At 37.2% G+C, this 21,643-nt stretch overlaps 1 long non-coding RNA gene across 2 annotated transcripts in view; it reads right to left on the reverse strand.

Moving 5' to 3' along the window:
* Positions 1 to 9,177: 9,177 nt before the first annotated feature.
* LOC105302454 overlaps positions 9,178 to 21,643 on the reverse strand; it is a 109,892-nt gene continuing 97,426 nt past the window's right edge. The window contains exons 5-7 of one of the 2 annotated variants that reach the window (XR_002776313.1): positions 14,990 to 15,084; positions 11,847 to 12,148; positions 9,178 to 10,072 (exon numbers count right to left, since the gene is read on the reverse strand). This is a non-coding gene — a long non-coding RNA (uncharacterized LOC105302454). Of the gene's footprint in view, positions 10,073 to 11,846; positions 12,149 to 14,532; positions 14,715 to 14,989; positions 15,085 to 21,643 lie in introns of those variants that run through there. The other variant, XR_002776314.1, reaches the window with a different exon arrangement.

The following is a 21,643-nucleotide window of genomic DNA, read 5'->3' on the forward strand; positions in this document are numbered from 1 at the left end:
TCCCCGTGGTGCAGCCGGGGCCGCCGCCAACCTGCCGCTGCCGGCCGCCCGGGCGTGGTAAAGCAGGAATATGGCGGCCTCTGCCTGCCTTTCAGCCCACCGGGCCCGGTACGCGGCCTCGGCCCTCCGGGAAGCCGCGGGATTCGGCCCCGCGAGTCCCTGCACCGGCTGCCCCCGCGCACACCCTGCCCAGCGCCCCGCAGGCGGCCGCGGCGCTCTCTCTCGCGGCTCCCGGGCAGCACCGATCCCCTCGCGGGGCTGCTCTGCAGCCACTTCTGTATTCTTTCGCGTTCCTATTTCTAAAACGCCATTTGATTAGAAAGTATCTCTCGTCACCTGTGATCTCAGTTCAGTAGTAGAAAATCAGATACAGTCGTGGAGTGCGACTAGAAAGGAGAAACAATTGTCACTGGTTCCCTTGGGCGGGGATGCGGGGGGAGGTGCAGGAATTAATAAGCGAAACTGTCTGCAAAGTTGCTGGACATATAAATCTAAATCTTGAGCAGAAAAATGAAGATGCCCAAGTTTGCAAGCGCTTCCTGATAGCTTCCAACTTTTCATTCCATTGACGTTGTTTTTGTTTTTCAGAAGCTCTCATTTTTGAGAAGGCACACGACGTTTAACTGCCAAGTAATCGAATTTGTTCTTCTATACCGAGACTGAATTACGGATGACTGCTGGGAAAATGCAAAATAATGTGGAAGAAAAGAAAAAGAAAGAAAAAAATAGAAAAATGGGAAAACCAAGATCGCCCCAACAAATTTTTTCTATTATTTTGCTTTTCCACTCCACTGGGGCTTTGTACTTAAACATGTTTACATATTTTGTTGTGCTATAGGACTGATAATGGCCAAACAAAACAAAACAAAACCGTGCTCATTCAGGTTTTATGGGTTTAATAGCTACAAGAGGTGAAACTCATATTGCTTCCTACCTCAATGGAACCTGAAGTCTTAAAAGTAAATTGTATTTTACGAAAGGAAGCCCTTTTTCACATTTTGTTTTCTCTGAGATGTGTCTTATGCAACCTGCTGATGCAGAGTGTAAAGTAAGGTCATGACGGTACTATTGCTACAGGTCAAGAATGCACGTAGGGTTCTTAGATGACAGAGGTGCGACTACTTTCTTTCATTTGCCATTATCTCCACCTCTCTCAGGACTAGATCCAACAAGTCATCAGACATAAGATCTATATTTGAGACTCCCTTTTTAAAGGATATTTGGCCTAGAAAATGATTAAATTTCACCTTGGCCAGGAGAGCAGAAAGGACAAACTTCACCCCCTTTATGTGAATGTCTACAGAAAGCCACTAGACTTGCTATGAAATTAAAATTTTAAATTAAGTGACTAATGAAATTAAAGATTTAAATTCAATATGCAGAAATTTTAAATGGCTTCAGGGCGAAAAGTTAATTATAAGTTTACATCTTCTAATATATATATATGTATATATATACACATATATATAGAGGCTAAAAATATATATATACACATATATACACATATATATATATAGGTTCCAGAGAGATACAAAACGCCAGAAAACCAGATGACAGGAAGTTTCTAGTGTCTGGGTTTCCTAGTCAAGGATCTCTGAGATTTTTGAAAATGTCTCTAAGACTGTGCCATCAAATTACCAGGTAATCCATTTTGACTGAATGGACCTATTTTTTTGATGGAAGGAATTAAACTGTTTCAATACACTATAGATACAAAGTCTGTTTTGTATCCCCAACATTAGGGACACTCCTTGGCACTTAGTAGATACTTGAGTGGATAAGACAAACCAATAAGAGGATGTGCCTTCAAGTATTGAGAAGAAATCAGGAAGCAAGGAAAATCAACACTTTATAGTGATAAAGCTATATATACGGATGTCAAGAAGGACACAAAAGTCCAAGTGTGGGCCCATTGCTATCCAGACAGCTTTGCATATATATATCTGGAAAGCATTTGCCAAGCAAATATTCATACAACCTAAGTTAAGCAAACAAAAATCCATGTAGAAACTACTGAAGTTGTTGACCATGTTCTAGAAGCAAATATTCTAAGCAAATACTCTAAAATACGCAACTAAACGTGGATCGTATTACAAAGTCCCACTTCATTAAATCAAACAATTACTTATCCACTGCCTATTATGTGTAAATAAGGCGAAAGTGCAGGAAGTGATATTAAGACAAATATTATATGGTCCTTGCCCTCAGTAAGTATATAGTCTTAAGGCATGTGGTTCTGAACAGCTATAATAAAAAATGTGAAATCAATTTGTATTAAAGTCAGGATAGAAGTAACAATATAAAGGTATAAAAAGAAAGGAACAATTCATTCTCTTCTGGAGAAGATGTCACAGGAAATGGGACATTTGGGTACACCTTAAAGAATGAATAGGTTTTCAATAAATATATCTGTACCACTAAAGTAGTAAATCGGCATTCCAAATCACTCCAGACAGACAGATGATAAACCATTTTGAGAATTCCAGGGCAATTACTTGATAGCTGAAAAGCAAACCACAAAATCCTAGGACTTTGAACACTGAATGCCAGAGGAAAATGGGAAGACTGTCACCTCTTCTATGGTATCTTGAGATGGATTCCTACCCCTTGATCATAACCACCCTGTCCTTTAGGTACTGGGGGTGGGGTGGGGGGGGGAACAGCCCAAGTCATCGTTTAGTCTCTAGAAGTAATCCTAGAGTCAAAGAGTGAAAAAGGTTGCACTGCCATAAAGGAGCTCCTGGGGAAGGAAAAGCCCGCTCTCCTTTTCTCAGAGTCACTTGGCATTGCTGCTTCACAGCATGCACATTACTGTAATTGTCTATTTCTCTTTGTCTCTGTCTATCTCTGCCTCTCTCTCTATTGATTAGGAGCTGCTTGAGAGCACAGACTTTGTCTTTTATAACTGTTTTCTGGGCACCCAAAAGAGTGCCTATCCTAGAACAGATACTCAGTAAGTGATGAACAAAGAAAAGGATACCTGAACCTCCATCCACAGCAGACACACTCACAAACTGCCTGTGCCAGGCAATGCGCCGGGCCAGACGCCTGAGGCACACAAAGCCCTTAAAGGCTTAATAATCTATTTGAGCAGACAGTCCACATGCATAAAAGAATAAACAACAATGCAAAATGAGAAACACTCACTGCTAATCTACAGTAAAGAGAATGGATTGCTAGGAATTGAAAAAAAAAAAAAAAAAGCAGTTATCCTGGCCAGCATTCAAAGCAACCCAAAGATGTATGGATAGGCACACGATGGTCACCTGAAAGACCAATTATAAGTCAGCCTGAAGCATTGCAGGTCCTACAACAGCTGGGAAAGAGCTCCTCTGTGCACAGCTTGCTGGCACAGCTGTCTGACCAAGGAGTAAAGTGGCCTTGCTGGTATGGAAGGCAGGCAAGCAGGCCCGGAGAGACTTAGAGAGCTGCAAATGGCGCCACCTAGAGGAAAGTTTTTATAACAGCAGAAAGATTATGATTCTTAGTTGAAAGAAAGGGTTTTACCGTCAACATGTGGAAGATGAAAAACCAGGTGTGAAACAGAACACCTTCTTCTGAAAGAGAAAATACCCACATTGCAAAGCCACCAAACTGATATTCTAGATGAGGCAGAGTACCTCAATGACGTCTTTCCATTATTACCCTCAGAAATGTTTCCGAGTGATCCTCTGACTAATCAAATGCACGTATTTTGTATTTATCTAAGGTCAGCATTATCACAGGAAGCATTGTACTCACAGTGTAAAAGCCATCCGAGTCCCACTAGACTGAAAGGCCCTAAGTGGCTTATCAGATGGGAATGATTTTTAAGCAAAGTAGACCCGGGTTTCAACCACCAAAGCCATTTACTAATGTTTGATGAATGAATGAATGAATGAATGAATGAATGAATGCTAAAATCAGACAGTGAGGTATCAGGTCACCCCACATTGTGATCCAAATCCTTCTGGCATCTAAAGGATCAAGGATAACTAACCAGTATAAGTTTCCTTCCTGCCCTGGAGTGTTACTGCAAGGTGGAGTTACCTGTCTCCTAAGACTCTCCACCTTTGCTGGACTTCCACCTAAGACCAAGGATGGTATTTGACCTGAAGAAGTATTGCTTTTGCCTTAACGGTGCTACTGAAAATTTTGAATTAGCTATCAAAACTTGAACATCAAGAGATTCATACAGAAATCAGGGTTTCAGTTCCTGGTCAAGACCTGGGAATCTCAGGCCTATATTCCCAGATGACAACCATTCTCCCCATCTGATTTATTCCCCATTGCTGTAAAACCTGGACCAATTTATACTCCCCATTTAACAACACTCTGTACCTGTGAGCATTCCAGGTGGACCATCTAAGGCAGCAGAATGGGGAGTGGATTTGGGAATTAATCAGTTAAGGTAGTTAAGGCAATTGATTTCTTTCCCAGTCCTTGTTCCCATGTTTCTAAATCAAATAATCATTTATCTTATTATACTTATCTTCCTCTGATGATGTTTCATGTAAAGCTCAATAAGGAAAGGGATTTTTGTCTGTTTTGTTTACTCCTAAATCTAGCACCTAGAATAGTGTCTGGGATGGAGTAGATGCTTAAAAAACATGTGTGGAATGAATGAAAAAGAGATCCTCCAATTAAAGAGGCCACATATTGGCCACATGGCAGTCTGCCTCTTTTCTTTCTTTCCTTAGCCAGATGGTACCCACCAAAGTTGGCTACCTTTCTAAAACATTCCTTGGCCCTGTGCTTCAAAATCTTGCCTCAAATGAGTTCACTAAGGAAAATTAGCCATCACTAGGCTATCAAGAAAGCTGGGATGCAACATTTTTGTTCAAAACCCAGATGGAAACACCTGTTAAATCCACCTAAATCAACTTTATAGGAAAGCTGATATTCCTAACACAAATTCATTTCAAGTAATGTGCATGTTATATTTTGGAGATCATGACACAATATGTAGTCAAAGTTAATTGCTCAGTGTGTGATAAATTAATGATACACAGCACATGTTGATAAAAAATATATAAGTAAAGTGTCTGTTGTGCTGCCTTCTTAATGATTGAAATGGTCTTAATAGTAACCTTTCAATTAATTATTATCCTTGTACATTTTTAATCTGCCATTCCGAATTTTATCAGGACATAAGAAAGCCAGTAGCTTTTCAGTTTTAAAGAAGAATATAAAATATCTCTTCCTGACCACAAAATTAGATATAATAGTTTCTCTCATTTTATTTATTTTTCTTTCCTTTCCAATCTCTTAGGCCTATGAAAATCTAAGCCACAGAAATTTCTAAAGGTCCCTTTTAAATTTGTCAATACACTTCCACCTTTTCATCCTTATACAAATTCTTAAGAACTAGATTTGGAGTACTTTGGACCATATGGAATGGGGCCTGGAATAGGATGAGTTGAGTGAGGCACTATTTCTTCCTTTCTTTTTTTTTTTTTTTTTTGCCTTAGGCTCCAATATGCTCTGCACAGAACTATCAGTGGTTCTCCTTTTATTTAAAATTTTGTTAATTTGTTCTTCATGGATTTTTCCATTAATTTTTTTAAAATTTGACTTAAAATATGATTTATCTTGATTACTGAGATTTTTGGCACTCTCTTAAATTTTGCACCTAAGGCAAATGTCTCACTTGCTTCACCTTTTCCTGACCTAGGTATAGAAGTTAAACATGAATTGCCATACAAGTGGAGGATTTATCACTCTGAAGAAGTATCATGCTGTAGAGGATTATCCGTTTTTTACAATTTAAGAACATACATGATTTCTGCCTGTGGAACCGAAACAAAGAACTGGTTTGAAGAGCCATTGACTGTTCAAACAGAAGCAGCTGAAGCTTCCACAGCCACTCCAAAAACGCATGGTATCAGGAAAATCAAACCACCAAAATCATAAGAAAAATGCAGTAAATGTTACATATTTTCAGCTCATTATTTGGCTTACATTAAAAAGCAAAGACTATGGAATAAAGAGACCTAGGAAGCCATGTGATCCCTGAATTTCTTTTAAATCCAGGAATCATTTCTTAAAGTGTACTCAAAAGCCAGTCTATAAAAGGGCGAAGGTACAGGTGTAACAATTAGGGAGGGGTGACATTGAATCCCCACACTTCCTCCTCTTTCCTCTTCCTTCGGGCCATTTTTGAAACCTCTGAGCTGATCTAATTGGCACATTTTCTGGCAGGAGTCATTACCTAAAAATTGATCCAGGTTCTACAGCCAGGAAGTGGCAAAAGCAGAACTTGAACTTGGGTTTTCTCACAATTTTCTACTCCTGATCCCCACTGCCTTTAAACTGAAAGATTCCTGGGGGACGTTATATTTGGTCTCCACCTTTTCTAGTCTCAGAACTTGTTATCTTTTTGAAAAAGGGTCAGTGCTCCCTTTCATTTTTGACCTATTCTTAGGCAGCCCATAACCTACTGATAATAAATCACAGCACCGTTGCAGGAATATTTGTATTTTCAACAAGATCAAAGCCATGGGTTAAAATGTGGTCTGATCCTTGGCTACACATTAGAATCACCTGGGGAGACTTTAAATAATACTAGATGCTAGATTCGCAACCCAAATATTTGGATGTAATTGGTCTGGGGTGGAGCTTAGCATATTTTTAGTATTTTTTTTTATACCCCCCAGGTATTTCAATGTGCAGGCAAGATGAGAACAATTGAACTATAGTAATAAAATGAATTACATATGTGCAGACCTCAGCTAGCAGGTGCACAATGCAGCCATAATTACCTACTCCGGCTGGGAAGTAAGGCCAGTCCCGCCTAACACAGGGCCAGCACTAGGCTCAGGGATCACTGAAACCCAGCTGGTCCTGTCCCTTGCCTACTGTCCCTTTAGACCTTTTGATATTTTTCATTTCCCTTTTCCCCTCATTATTTTCTTAAATTTTTAGATCAATATTGATTGTCCGGTAGGAGGAGGGAGGAGCCTCAGAAAATACAGGAAAATAAGTAGACAAAAATGAGTATTACCCATAATCCTAAAACCCAAAGATAACCCTTGTTTATAATATTTGTTAGGCTTTGAGGCTTTTCTATTCAGATGGATAGACATGAGATTATTTACAGTTACAATCATATTGTACATACTGGTATTTATTTATTTTTAAGTTACACAAGCATATGGAAAAACACTCAAGTAGAACAAAATTTTACAGAAGTCTCCCTTCCACTGTCAACCCACCTCTCATTTCCCCAGAGGCAAGCAGTGCTACTAGTTTTTTGGCAGACTTCCAGAAATAGCTATGCATTTACATATATATAAACATATACATAAGTCTTTTAGTTACAAAAGTGATTGCCTACTATACAACCTATTCTGTAATTTGCTTTTCCTACTCATGATATTTCTCAGAGATCAGTCCGTATCATGCACTTTTTTGACACCATGTAGTTTTCCATTGTAGATTCCCCAGTTTCTCAACCAGTCCATTATGGACGGGTATTTGTTTCCAGTGTAGTACTACTTTTAAAATAAATATTTATGTATTTATTTATTTGTTCCTCCCATAATTCTTTTTAATTCACTGAATGTGCTTCGAAAATTATTTTAGTGGCTGCTTAGTGTTCCATTGTATGAATTTATAATATGTTCAAATAATACTGAACTGCTGGATTTTAATATTGTTTCCAATTCTTTATCATTGTGAATGGTGCTGCAATGAACAATCCTTCTATACAAATTTTTTGTTGGTATCTCCATGTCCCTAGAATAAATTCAAATTTAGTCCAAAGCACACATGCTTTTTAAGGCTTTTGATATATAGTGCTAAATTGTTCTCTAGAAAGTTGGTAGCAATTTATATTTTTACTAGCAATGTATGAAAAGTCTCATTCCTCTCATCTTTGTTAAACTACAAGTACTGATTTAAAAATTATGGAAATGGTTTGGTGTCAAAATATTTGTGATTTTCTTCTAACTGTAATCTTTCTTCATTATGAACTACTCTGAAGCTTTAATAATTTCAGACTTTTAAATAAACCTATGCATCTGTCTACGAATCATTTATAAACACTTTTAACTGTATAATAAGCCATGTAGATAAAGCTAATTTTTAAAAATGTAAAGTCATCTTATTTTAGAGTTTAAATGAAATATAAAGCCCATAACTCAGTGAAAAGTCTACTTGGTAATACATCTAAAATATTCCAGGCTTTCTTTTAGCACAAATCCACAAGACCCATAGTTTGGCTACATTTTGAGTTTGTCCTATATTTCTAAAACTTCATTCCGAAGATTTGAAACACCTTTTTAACTCTGCATCTAGGGGTATAGCTTGCCCAAAGCAAATAAAAACCCTACTGGCTAAGCCTTCCCTTTCATTCACAGGGAGCTAAGGAAAGGATCAGTTTGTTCAGCTGCATGAGGATTAGATCTCAACAGTGACATTTTGCAGGGATCAGGGGAAAGACGTTAGCAATTACTCAGGGAAAATATAAAATTGCTCCCCAGGAAGATAGGAAGTCCTATTTATTATCTACCTTATCTAGCCATAGGCCACATGCGTATTTTTGCTATTGTACTTGTAGGGAAAAATCTCCAAATGCAGTACATGTCAATTGATTTTAAAAGCTAAGAGCCAGTTAAGTAAGGGTAAAGCAATTTCACGGAAAACCCTTTCAGACCATTCACTGCTTAAATCTTTTTAAAGTTATCACACACCATTTCTCTTGGACTCTATGTCCTGCCAAGTGATTAATATCTGAAGGTTTGGAATCACTCAAATGCACCTCAATTATAGTTAGAACTTACCTGAAGTACATGCCTTGTAAGAATTTTAGTCGGGCCTGCCTGGAGAATTTTGAGGCATGTGGTGGAATGTCAATGAGATGGCAGATTGCTCAGGTGCCTGTTGTTGGCTCTGAAATGCCACCTAAGCTATGTCATTGTGCCAAAGGTATTTATTCCAGTGTATATCTTTCCACAGGGAAGGGCGCAGGGCTGCCAATTCCACTAACTGCAATTCCAGGACTGCAGATCCTAAACTTCTTCAAGGCAAGACTAGAAAAAGAAAGTTTATCTGAGGATTTCTGAACCATTTCTCTTTTCCTCTCCATGAAGAATACTTCAATGGCAAGTTGATCCATGTTGGCTTTGGTGCTCTGACTTTACGAAAGGCAGAATATTGGTAAAATAGCACGAAAATAATTCACGTGTCCTCAATACGTCATATTCAAATTATTTGAATTTTATTTATTCTCAGACCACATTTGTCAATTTAGTAGACATGTCTTGCAAAGGCTGCTGTTATGTCACTGAATGGCTTAACCTTAAACTATTTGAGGTAACCATAGGCACCATTATTGACAGGTCTTAGGACTGGAGTTGGCAGGCATGGTATTAGCATAATAAGAGAGGTTTGGGCAGCAAGTGGGGAGGGTCATGCTAGTTTGGCCACTGAGGTCTGACAAGACAGATCCTCCTGTAAGTCCTGTCCAAGGCAGTTTAGTATTACACAGTGTTCAAGCATTACAGCTACATGAGCTCACGGTTCAAAAAACTTCATTCATTCATTTCATCATTTTTACTCATTCATGTATTCATCCAACTCCCATTTTGTAGCAAGGCAGGACACAAAAAGAGGAAGGAGTCTGTGATTGGAATGACTTAAGTCAAGATCAGAAAAGCTGACCACAGGCAAAAAGGTTGGAACCCAGGTCTAGTTCCTGCGACAAGCCCAGGGCTGGGGAATTAGGTTCGAGGGAGGTTAGCAGAACAGAACTCAGGGGCAGGGACCAAATCTGGTGCATGACCTCAAAGGGAGATTCAGCACAGAGTGACCTGATGCTGACTGCCAGAAAGTCTGGCTCAACCGGAAGTCCTGGCTTGGTCCTCAGAGCTGGAGATAGGCCATTCCTGTGCTGGGCGCTAATGGTCCCATGTGCTCTTTGGAAGAAGGGAGCAAAAGCAGCTTGTGCTTGACAATTCTTTTCTTCCAAAACAGGATCAGTTTAGTGATTTCTAGTTCTGGATTTAGTTAAAAGCAGTTCCCAAAAACTGTAGATTTCTTCAAAGTTAATCATTTGTAATTTTTTTTTGCATTCCTCAACACCTTTCTGGGCCTAAAGAAAAACCCACAAGGCCATATTATTGCAAAGCTTTACACACAAGTGAGTGTTTTAAAAAAATAACCATGAAAATTTTAAATCATTAAAATTGCTTCCCCATAAATATTAATATATTAATATATAAGTATTAATATGCATCCCCATAAATAACATTTCTAGAACCCCACATATTGTGTTCTGAATTTTGTTAGTAGTTAGTAATTTCATTAATTATTCTTTTGGTTGTGAAAAATGGAGAAAGATGAGCATGCATGATAGGGAGAGAAAAAAAGAAGGAAAGCAGGAAGGAAGGAAGAGAAATATGTTAATGAAACCTGAGGATACATGATTGTGAAGGACACACATGGAATCCCCATTTCTAGATCTCAGGATAACAGTAGAAACCATGTAGCTTTTTATATTTCATAACATTATTTTGTGATTGGAAAATAACACAGGCTTACAGAAAATTTGGGAAATATGAAAAGTATAAAGGAGGAAAATAAAATTACTCTGCAGTTCAGCATGGGAAATATTTTGCTATGTACCATTTGTCTATTTTTTTATGCAAATAAAAATATGAATGTTTAAAGCACAGGATTATTAGGTAGCACATCCCATTTTGAATGTCTGCTCTTTTTATTTAGTAATCTATTATGTTTTTTCTTATCCTTACATATTTTACAACGTGATGTTATTTTATCATATGAACATTTAATAACTTATGTTCACCTTTCTCCCATTGGTGCATATTTAAGAGTTGACTTTTTCTCCTTGCTATTATAAATAGCTTTATCACAAACATCTTTGCTGAAATCTTCTTGAGCATCCCTGAATTGCCATTCCAGGCAGAACTGTAATAACTGGGACAGAGAATTCAAATCATCTTAGAGACTATTTTCACAGACATATTTCAAAACTAAAAAGTTACCAAAACATAGAAAAGAGATGATCCTGTTTCTTCATCTTAAATAAACTCCCCGATTCTTACCATGATCTATTAGTCTTCATGTCTCATTCTTCCCAACTGGCCACTACTGATCACATGGTGTTTACTCTGAAAGGAATGCTACCTGGTAGTACAGGGCAAACAGAACAGAGGGAGCCAAGAGCCAGGCCTATAACCACTGGTGGACACTGAGTGTGCAATGGAGGAGCAGTTCCGGCTTAGAACTGATCGAAAAGGCACAAATGTTGATCAGATGTGGCAACCACAAGGCCCAGTAGGATCTGTGGCCATTCAGGGCTACAGGGCTACAGTTCTAGAAAATGGAAGGACCAAACTGTGGGGAATCTAGAATGAGAGCTACTGAGGTATTAGGTAGGTAGGAATTACATGGAAGATCTGTTGATAAGTTTAGCCAGGCTAGAGTTCAGAGGCAGGGATTTGGTCTGCAAGATCAGGAAGTTGCAAGAGTCAGACGAGGAAGCAAGGAAGTAGGTCCTGGCCTGGGATCATACTTACGGAATGAGAAAAAGTTCTGACTTGGGGTTCAAATAAATGCATAAATAATCTGGAGCACAAATCCCATTTAGGGGAAGCTATGTCAGTTAAATTAGGCTAAATTTTACTATAGTAACAAACAACCCCTAAATATAAACGGTTTAAAAGAAATTTGTGCAGAGCAAGTCATACATCTAACTTCAAGAGGCCATGTGTCTGGGAGGAGGGGTGAACCAGAAACCTTGGTGAGTACTGGCAGTGGCTGCCAGATAATGACCAGGCTAAGTTCTAAAGAGGAGACACTATGAAGGGAGGAAAGATTCTTGATGTTTAACCACAGCTTACCTGGAGTCCTAAGTTCTCTTTTATCTGGAACCTACAGTAGTACTTAAGTTTCTGCAGACCGGAAGTCCTGTTCCAACCAGCATGAAGAAGGAGCAGCAGAGCCATGGTGGGCACTGATTCTGGGGGACGGTGTAGTTAGAGAAACTCCACGACAGCTGCACCTTGAGCTCATGACCAAATAGGATGAATTCTAGAATGCCCAGGCTATTAGGGTCGCCACCTTAACCATCCTTCAAATTTGTACTTTTAGATAGTTGGTGGCAAATTGATACCCCTAAGTAGCGTTGTCATGATTTAGTGTCCTAGGGGAAAAAAAGAAAAGCATCTGTGTGCATCCAGATTTATAGTTTTAAATGTCAAACAGCTGAATGACATTGTGAGCCATGTTAATCTCAGATACGAATATTTGGGGACATTTGTTTAAGGTAAGAAAACCACCACCCCAGCATCTCGTTCTGGTGATGATGACAAAATGATGGAATCTTAGTTTTTGGAAGGCCTTCTCAGGCTCTTTACAGTCCCCAAGTACTTCTAGAACATCTATTGCCTTTGGGACTGTGCAGGGTGTAGCTCCTGACCTTCAGCAATTATACCTGAAAAATGACAGGAGAAAAGAAGCACACACTTTATATTCATTTCAAACATAGTTCAGATTTGGGAGGATCTTATGAAGCTTCAGAAAAATGCTAATTTCACATTTAAGTCACCAAGAAAGAAATTTGTGGTTTTTCTCTTCATAATAAGCTTTTCTAAAGGAAGAGATTTCTCACTTAGATGTAGTTTATCAAATCTAAAGTAGGGGGTGGGGAATAATCAAGTAAATTCTGTGGAAATCATTTATTTTACTATATAGCACCATACAAATGTCATGTCAGCGTAAACAAAAAGTGTGACTTATAAACATTCTCCAATATGGGATACATTTTTGCTAATTAACAGTATACTCAGCAAGTAAGCTGCCTAATTGATTTGCAAAAGGTTAGGGTTATCAGAATGGGCTTCATTGTCAACATCATGATTAGTTCTGGTACAGATTCTAGTGAGGTATGTGACCTGAATAAGCATGTAGTTCGGTTCCTGTCTGCATGGGATCATTTAGGTAGCTACATGCCAAATATCAAGTGCTTGCACATCCTAACAATATGTGATTATGAGGATCCCTAGAACTTTACTTAGATTCCTTACAATGTTTTATTCCCTCTGCAAAAATAAAAAAATGTTTAACTATAAGAACCATTATAAATTCTCGCTTTGCAAAAGAGGATGTATATATTATAAATATTTGACATATATAGAAAATTTAAAATGTTAAAATACTGTATCTCCAGGGAGACTTTCAAGATTAATTTCTTGCAAATCTTTGGAAGTCTTTGAAATAGAAAAAAAAATAATGCCCTCAGAGGCAGTCTTCTATGTGTTGGTAGTCAATTCAACTAACTTGACCAAAAGTAGGAAGTCTTATAATTTATAATTTACTTTGTGATTTATCCAATTTTCATGTGATAAATATCATTCATAATAGAAGAATAACCCTGCTCATCAATCAAGAAGACTCATGCAGGGGTTGAAAATGATGCAGGTATCCCATAGTGACTGCTGCCAAATTGTCCCCTGTGTCTTTATGTCCTTATGCCCAAATCATTGAGAATGTAGCTGTAATTAGGACCCTCAACAGGTTAGAAAGGCAGAAACTAGCATTTCCCATGCCTTGGTGCATAATGGCTCAGCAGTTTGGAGAAAAAGATATAGCTTCAAACACCGGAGATTTTGAAATACAGGTTAAGAAATATGGGTTAAGCCAAGAAAGTCAAACTTGAATACTTTTAACTGACTAATGCAATAAGGCTTTCCTTAAGGAGATGGTCCTAATTTTTTGTATTCTCAGTTGAGCCTTTAAATTTCTTCCATTTCTGATGCTTTTAGAAAGAAACTATTTTAATTTTGATCTTCAGGTTGCTGAATATAACCGCTCCTCCCATTTTCCCATCTTGTACCGATGCATTTTTGTTTGGTGGAGACTTATTTTTCCTTTTTAATTAATTGTCAAGCATTGTGACAGTATGAAAAAATGGGCATGCTCTTATCTTATAAATTGGCATCACTTTTCTGAACATCCATTTGGTGACAATAAAAAAAATTTTAAGTAAATAAATAAAGAAAAGCCTGAAAAACATGTATGTTTTTTTGACTTAGTAATGACATTTCTAGAAATCAATCCAAGAGTCAAATATTAAGGAATTGACTAAATATATTATGCTACATCCACATGATGGAATATGAAGTAACCACGAATAACCATGCTATATCAAAAATAACTAATGATAGTAAAAAATGTAATGTGAAATAAAATACATTGTTAATAAAAAAAGTAGGTCATCAAACAATGTGAACAGAATGATCCTAATTATGTTTTTTTAATTATATATATATATGGGAGAGAGAGAGAGAGAGAGAGTGTGTGTGTGTGTGTGTGTGTCTGGAAGGTTTTATACCAAAATACCAATAGCTGTATCTTCGAAAGAGGATTGTGAGTGATTTTTACTGTATAATTTCTACTCTTCTGTATTTTTAAAGTTTCAAAATGAATCCATTTTACTTTTGAAATTAAAAAATTTATATTTAAAATACATTTATTAGATGTACAATAATGTGATTATATTTAAGGCCATTAGTCTATACGCTTACAAATGGTTAAAATGGTAAATTTTTATGTTATGTATATTTTACCACAATAAAAAGGATACATTTAGTAGTAAATCTAGGTGTCCTTGCATTTGGTGATGACTTTTTAGATATGACACCAAAAGCATGATTCATGAAAGAAAAAGTTGGACTTCATTAAACTTATTAACATCTCCAAGAAAGACGCTGTTAAGAGAATGAAAAGATAAAATACATTTGGGGAGAAAATATTTACAAAACACATATATGATGAAAGACTGATATTCACAACAGAGAGAAAATTCTTAAAACAAAAAAGAAATCAGATTACCTAACTTACAAATAAGCAAGAGATCTGAACTGACACCTCACCAAAGAAGATAGATAGATAGATAGATGGCAAACAAGCACCTGAAAATATGCTCTATATCTTATGTCATGAGAGAATTGCAAATTTAAAACAAGGACATACAACCACTTACCTATTAAAATGGCTAAAATCCAAAACACTGATACCACCAAATGCTGGCAAGGATGTGGAACAACAGGGACTCTCATTCATTTTTGCCATTCATTGCTGGGAGGAATGCAAAATGAAACAGTCACTTTGGAAGACAATTTGGCAGTTTCTTACAAAACTTAACATACTCTTATCATACAATCCAGCAATTGCATTCCTTGGTATTTGTCTAGATGAGTTAGAAACTTATGACCACACAAAAACCCGCACGTGAATGTTTATAGCAGCTTTCTTCATAATTTCCAAAATTTAGAAGCAACCAAGACTTGAATAAATAAACTGTGGTACATCCAGACAACAGAAAGAAATGAGCTATCAAATCACAAAAAGACATAGAGGAAATTTAAATGCACATTATTAAGTGAAGGAAGCCAGTCTAAAAAGGCTACCCACTGCATGATTCCAACTCTATAACATTCTGGAAAAGAGAAAACTATGGAGATAGTAAATAGATTAGTAGTTTCTAGGTTTTCAGGGGAGGGAGGGATGAATATTGAAGCACAGGGGATTTGGGGGTCAATAAAATTATTCTGTATTATACTGCAATGGTGGATATATGTCATTATACATTTGTTAGAACCCATAAAATGTATAACACAAAGAATGGATCCTAACGTAAAACTAGGGATTTTAGCTAATAATGTACCAATATTGTCTCATAAAAATAAACAAAAATCACATTAAAATATTATTTATCTTGAAAAAATATATTTACTAACCAAAATAAAGGTCACTGTTTCCAGTCACAATTCTGCTTTTAAAATATTTATTTCCATTTCCATAATTATCCCTTGGTTACTCACTTTTTTTATACAGTTCAATTTTTTATTTTAATTAAGTCAGAATATGCACAGCACATGCAGGCTAGTATCTAAACTAATATAATAAGCTACAGTGACTTAAGTTTCAATCTTTGCATTCGGCAAGTTTAAATCCATCCTTATGTGATTTTAAAACCTTATGTACTAACTGAAAATATTGCTCACTGATAAAACTTTCTCAAATACTATTGCTGAATGTACAGTCACTCATTTTGCCAATACAACAAAGATAACCACATGTCTGAGTATTGCAATGTGCCAGACATTGACTGAAAAAAAAATACACACAACTAACAAAACTCATGCAGTAAACATCTAAGAATCTGAACACTTCATCAGTGTTTCGAAGTGTTTCATTAATATCTTTAGACAAGTGTATCAAAACCGTGGCATAATATGAAGAAGGCAATTTTGTTTTTACCAGCATCAGAAAGTTATATCTACACTGCCAATGCCAGGTCTGCTTAATTTTACTTAAAAAATTGATATGACAACATTACAAACTCACGCTACCCTGAGATTAGCATGCCATGGTAATTTATGGTGTCTGACAGCAACCCTAGAAATTTCAAAGCAGATAATTTTCATATTATGTAACAGTAATATGATTACTGATTCAGTGAGAGCCCCAAGTCCCATCATTTTTACATTTTGATTAATAATTTCACTATCTTGAATAAATAATCCCTATAGAGTTTGGGGATCTAATTTCTCAAGATTCTAATAAATGTTTCAGTAGAAACCAGGGCAAAATACTCACATGTATAAACCTTAAGAGTTCTGTTATTTCTGATGATAACACAGCATTAGGGAAAAGGAAAAATAAGATGCCAATGGTATTCATTTAACATAAATATATTATAAATATATTTATTGTTCTCTGTGAATACACATGCAGGTGTAATTTTCACAGCACGGAGGCAAGACAGGACTTCAGAACTGAGACTGGGACTGAAAAAGCCTCTTCTATCTGACAATTGAGACAAATACTATAAGCAGCAGTGTCGAAAGTGAGATGGCTAATTCAGTCCCAAGAGATCTGCTCAGGTGCATAGCATATAACCAAAGGGGCCTCCTGGCACCATTACTACTCAACGACACATGGGCTTACAAGGCTTTTTAGTTTTAAAAAAACATATTCATCAGCTGGAAATATATGAGAGTTAGAGTTAACTTTTGAAGTAAGGAAGCTGGACAGAACTGGGCACTTGAGATGATCCCAGGCACATAGCATGGAATTGAGTCTAAGACCCCAGGTCCCTCAAAGAACCTGGAGTGGAATCAGTTAGTCAAATCAGAAAGTCAGTCTTTTCTGTAGAGCAAACACACAAGCTCAGGTCCCACTATGGATATGAATGGGATTATAATTAATTCATTGTTGTGGTCACTATTGTGGCTTGGCTGTCTGGGTCTTGCCAAGAAGCCAGAGAGTGACACTAATATTAACTTTATTTTCATGCATCTCTCTGAGATTAAAATATTAATTTAGTCCATAGAGAAAAATATGGTCATTAGACTTACATACTATCATGAGAGCAATTATTCCCATCAGATATCAGTCCTCAGGATTCAGTCCTTGCCTGGAGCTATGCATTTTGAAATGCCAGGTACTTTCTCATATAAGTTGGCAAGTCGTCTAGCTTGCTGTTTGATGTTGTAATCAGGTAGTTGATGTTACAGATTAGTAGATACTCAAATCTCTGCCCTACAGGGAGTGCTGACATTGCCATGAAACAACTTGTTAAATTTGGCACTCTATATTGCATATCTAGTCTGCTAAACGAGTATTATACAAAGGGAAGATGCATCATATCTTAAAATTATAGAAGTGTAGAGCTGAAAGAGACACTGAATATCTAAACTTGCACTCTCATTTTATATATATTCCCCCAAACATTGTACAATCCTAGAGGGCATTACCTGCTTCTTTATATTTGGAATGCTGCAAAATACCTTAGATTTTTTTACTTTACAACCCCTCTGAGAAGGGAATGCTCCTGTTTATTGTATGCATGTCTTTGCTCCTTGAGTCTCTCATGAGAAGGCCAAGGTTCCTCCAGGGTGTGGTGCTTAGTATGTCTAAGGGTTCAATCTTGCTTACTATTGCCTCAAAATTAAAGAGGAAAATTTAGCCAGTTCCCCAGTGGATCTTTTCATTGCCCCACAGTGTCAATGTGGAAACAGAAAGTGCAGTGGGTCCAGTGTAAGGCCTTATTTATCATACCAGACTTCCCTGGTTCTCCACAAGTGCCAGAGGCAAAGATGGATCAGGGTTTCTAATGTTAAAGCCTCTCTAGGGACACTTTATACACAAAGAAAGAACCATTTTTCCCCACCCACGATGTTAAGGAAGGGTTCTAGTGTCGCCCAATGTATGCATAGAACTAGTTTCCACCAATCTCCACTATTTCTATTCTTATGATGAGTTTTTACATCAGGGGGATTTTCTTTACCTTGATATATGAAAATGAATAAATTTTCTTCTTCAGGAAAGACTTTCGTGAGGTCCAGTAGGGCCAATATTTATCATCTCCATCTGAGTTAGTAGTTTATTTATTTATCCTCTATTTTGAAAAGCAAACTTTGGATTGAGAAATAAGTAAATGGAGAGTGAAGGGTGGGAGTCAGGTGTCTCAGTGTTAGATGGAGAGATTACAGATAAGCAGAGGGAAAGGCTAAAATAAACCATATGGTACTGAAGTAGAGTTATAGACATTACTATAAACTCATGTTTAGCTTACTACAAATACAGATGGATAAATCCAGAAATAATTACAGGTATATCTGTATACATACACAAGTTAGTATACACGTATATATTTTCAAGCACTGTTCACTGCAAAGGCCTAGAAATAACAATACGGAATAGCAGCAAGCACACCTGGTGCCCGGATGTTGGTATCTAATACCAATAAAAGGAACCTGACGTCATTGGAGAAATGACTGATTCAATGACTGGGGCAGGGAACGTACAGGTAAGTCTGGAGCAGCTTATAGTGCCAGAAAGTAAGAAAGTTCTAACAACAACAACAACATGATTGGAGAAAGACAAGGGAAAACAGGAGCCAAATATAGGAGCTGCCAGTGGCCAAAGCTGGAACAATTTGAGCAATAGAATAAATAAGGCAGGGCTGGATTATAATCAAAGTGTAAAATGAGTCCATTATAAATAAATATTTGAATGAATAAATGTGGGAGAATAACCAAATCTCCTACATAGAAGAATTCCAATTGATTTGGAAGGAGAACATAATTCCCCACTCCTTTAGTATGAGCTGAGCATAATGATCTCTTTCCAAAAAAGTATAGTATGGAAAGAAGGAAAAAGAATAACTTTACAGTGGAAAAACCTAATTCTAACTCAGCCATATAAGTAAGTTTCGTAACATCAGTCATGTCATGTTGATAATACATACCCTTGATATGATGCAATGGAATGGCACATTATCTCTATGCTGTTCCTCCCCCAGACCCTAACCTCATTCTAAATAAGATGAAAACATCAGACAAACCCAAGAGAGGGACATTCTACATAATACTTGACTGGTCCTCCTCAAGACTATCAAAGTTATTGAAAACAAGGAAAGTCTAAACAACTCTCAGTCTTGGGGACCCCAAAGAAACATAAAGAATACTTGTAATATGGTAATCTTAGTGGAATCCTGGGACAGGAAAAGAACATTAAGTAAAAACTAAGGAAATCTGAATATAATATGGACTTCAGTAAATAATAATAATGTATTGATATTGCTTCCTTAGCTGTGACATATGCATCATTCTAATGGCAGATGTTAATAACTGGGGAAACTGAGTGCAGAGTACATGGGAAGTCTGCTGTTTTGCAACTTTTCTGTAAATCTAAAACTATTCTAAAACAAATTTTATTTTTAAAAAGTTAGAAGTTTGAAAGGAGGTGACTAGCTTTGTTTTCTATTTGTTTCTATAGTATGGGTAACTTGTCACCTATTTCTATTTTATAAGATTGTCACTGCAGTAAAAGGGTATTGTATAGAGCCAGATGGAGGATTTATAGCTCCCGTGGATAGAATGTGACTGATTTTCTCTCCTAGCGCATGCTTCTCTGGCTCTTTAGCATTCTGCTGCCTTTGGCCAGTGAATTGGCTGCCTTCCTGGGTATGACAGATTGCTAACTCTCCCAGGCCAATTCACAGGCTGAAGATCTCCTTAGCTAAATGGAGGAGAAATGTTGATAGTGTCTTTGCCAGTCACTGTTTTGAGTGCCATTGATACTTTCAAAATATAAACTGGACCAGGGCCTCATTTGAGGAGTCTTTCCTTATTTTTAAAAAACTATCCTCTCACAGACAGTTTGGGTGTGTCCTCTTTCACAATGATGTGTACTCCTCTGAATACATCTTTTTTCCATTCACTGGCCCTAGAGTTGGGCACCTTTGTCATTTCCGTAGTTATGTGGCCCTGTCTCCCTGGCCATTGCTGATTGGATAGATCACTCCTGGGCATAATGCACTGATCAGGATTTCTTTCTAAAGAAATTTCCATCTCAGAACTGAATTGGCCTCTTGAGTTGAAGAGATGAAAACTCTTGGGAGCTGTGGCACAATTATTTTTAGCCATGTTTGTTTCCTGATGCTTGTAGCCAAAAGTAGTATTGATTTAGAGCAAATCTGTTTCTAGTGAGCAGAGAAGAGGGTGAGAAAAGAAACTAACATAATGATGTCCAGTCTTGCACTATGCAATTCGTATTTATCATCTCGAGAATATCTCTCTTAGTAAAATAAAAATTGACCCAGTAATATAATCGTGAGATCTATGTCCTCATCAGAACCTTGATACATCTTCAAGACTTAATTCAACAAATATACTGATAAGAGTGTGACTTTCACCTTTCTCATTCTAAACCATTCCTGAAATATTTATTGTTGTGGACATATATTGATTTTGGCTCCCCAAGATCCATTCATTGATCTTCTGCTACCCAGATTCTTGATTTTCCTTGGCGAAACTATCCTCTATAGATTAAGTCATGCTGAAAAATGATCTACCCCTAGAGTTTTTAGTTACGTGAACCAATAAAAATCCCTTTGCTGAAACCAGTTTGAGCTGGGCTTTTGTCATTTGTAATTGAAACAGTCCTGTTTAATGTACTTCCTAAAAGCACTTATCAATAGGCTCACTTATTTCCTCTGTGAACTCTTTGACTCAGCTCTAAGGCTTCTCCTATTTCCCCTCTCTCTCCTGCCCCACCCCAAAGCAACCCTCTGTGTGTGTGTGTGTGTGTGTGTGTGTGTGTGTGTGTGTGTGTGTATCTTCTAGCAGGGCCTTGGTTTTAAAATACACATCATTTAAGAGACAATATGGCTGGTAATTTTTCAGACTTGGTTAACAAAAAGCGTTTTAAGTGCTTGATTGAAAATCCTTCTCAATTTCTATTTCTTTCTTAAGAGTAGAAAGTACTGTCAAAGATATGTCAAGGCATGAATCTTGGCATGCAATCAAAATAACAAGAAAAAATATAGTTTACAGTTCATTTTCATATGTGTTACTTCCTTTAATCTTTAACATGTGAAGGGGATGCTGTCTTCATGCTACGAGAAAACAGATTCAAATAAGTTAAGGGGCTCACTCATAGATCCACAATAATGGCTCAGCATTACATAGGAGGTGTCGAACACCTTTTATATTTTAAACTAATGTTGGAAATATATTACATTTGCATTTGCATTTCATAGATATAGAAACTGAGACAAAAATGTCAAAGAACATGCCCAAGGTCAAATCACAGGCATGTGCTATTCGATATCTGCTAATCAGCA

This window comes from Pteropus vampyrus, unplaced genomic scaffold (genome assembly GCF_000151845.1).
Source record: "Pteropus vampyrus isolate Shadow unplaced genomic scaffold, Pvam_2.0 Scaffold273, whole genome shotgun sequence".
Classification (NCBI taxonomy): Eukaryota; Metazoa; Chordata; class Mammalia; order Chiroptera; family Pteropodidae; genus Pteropus; species Pteropus vampyrus.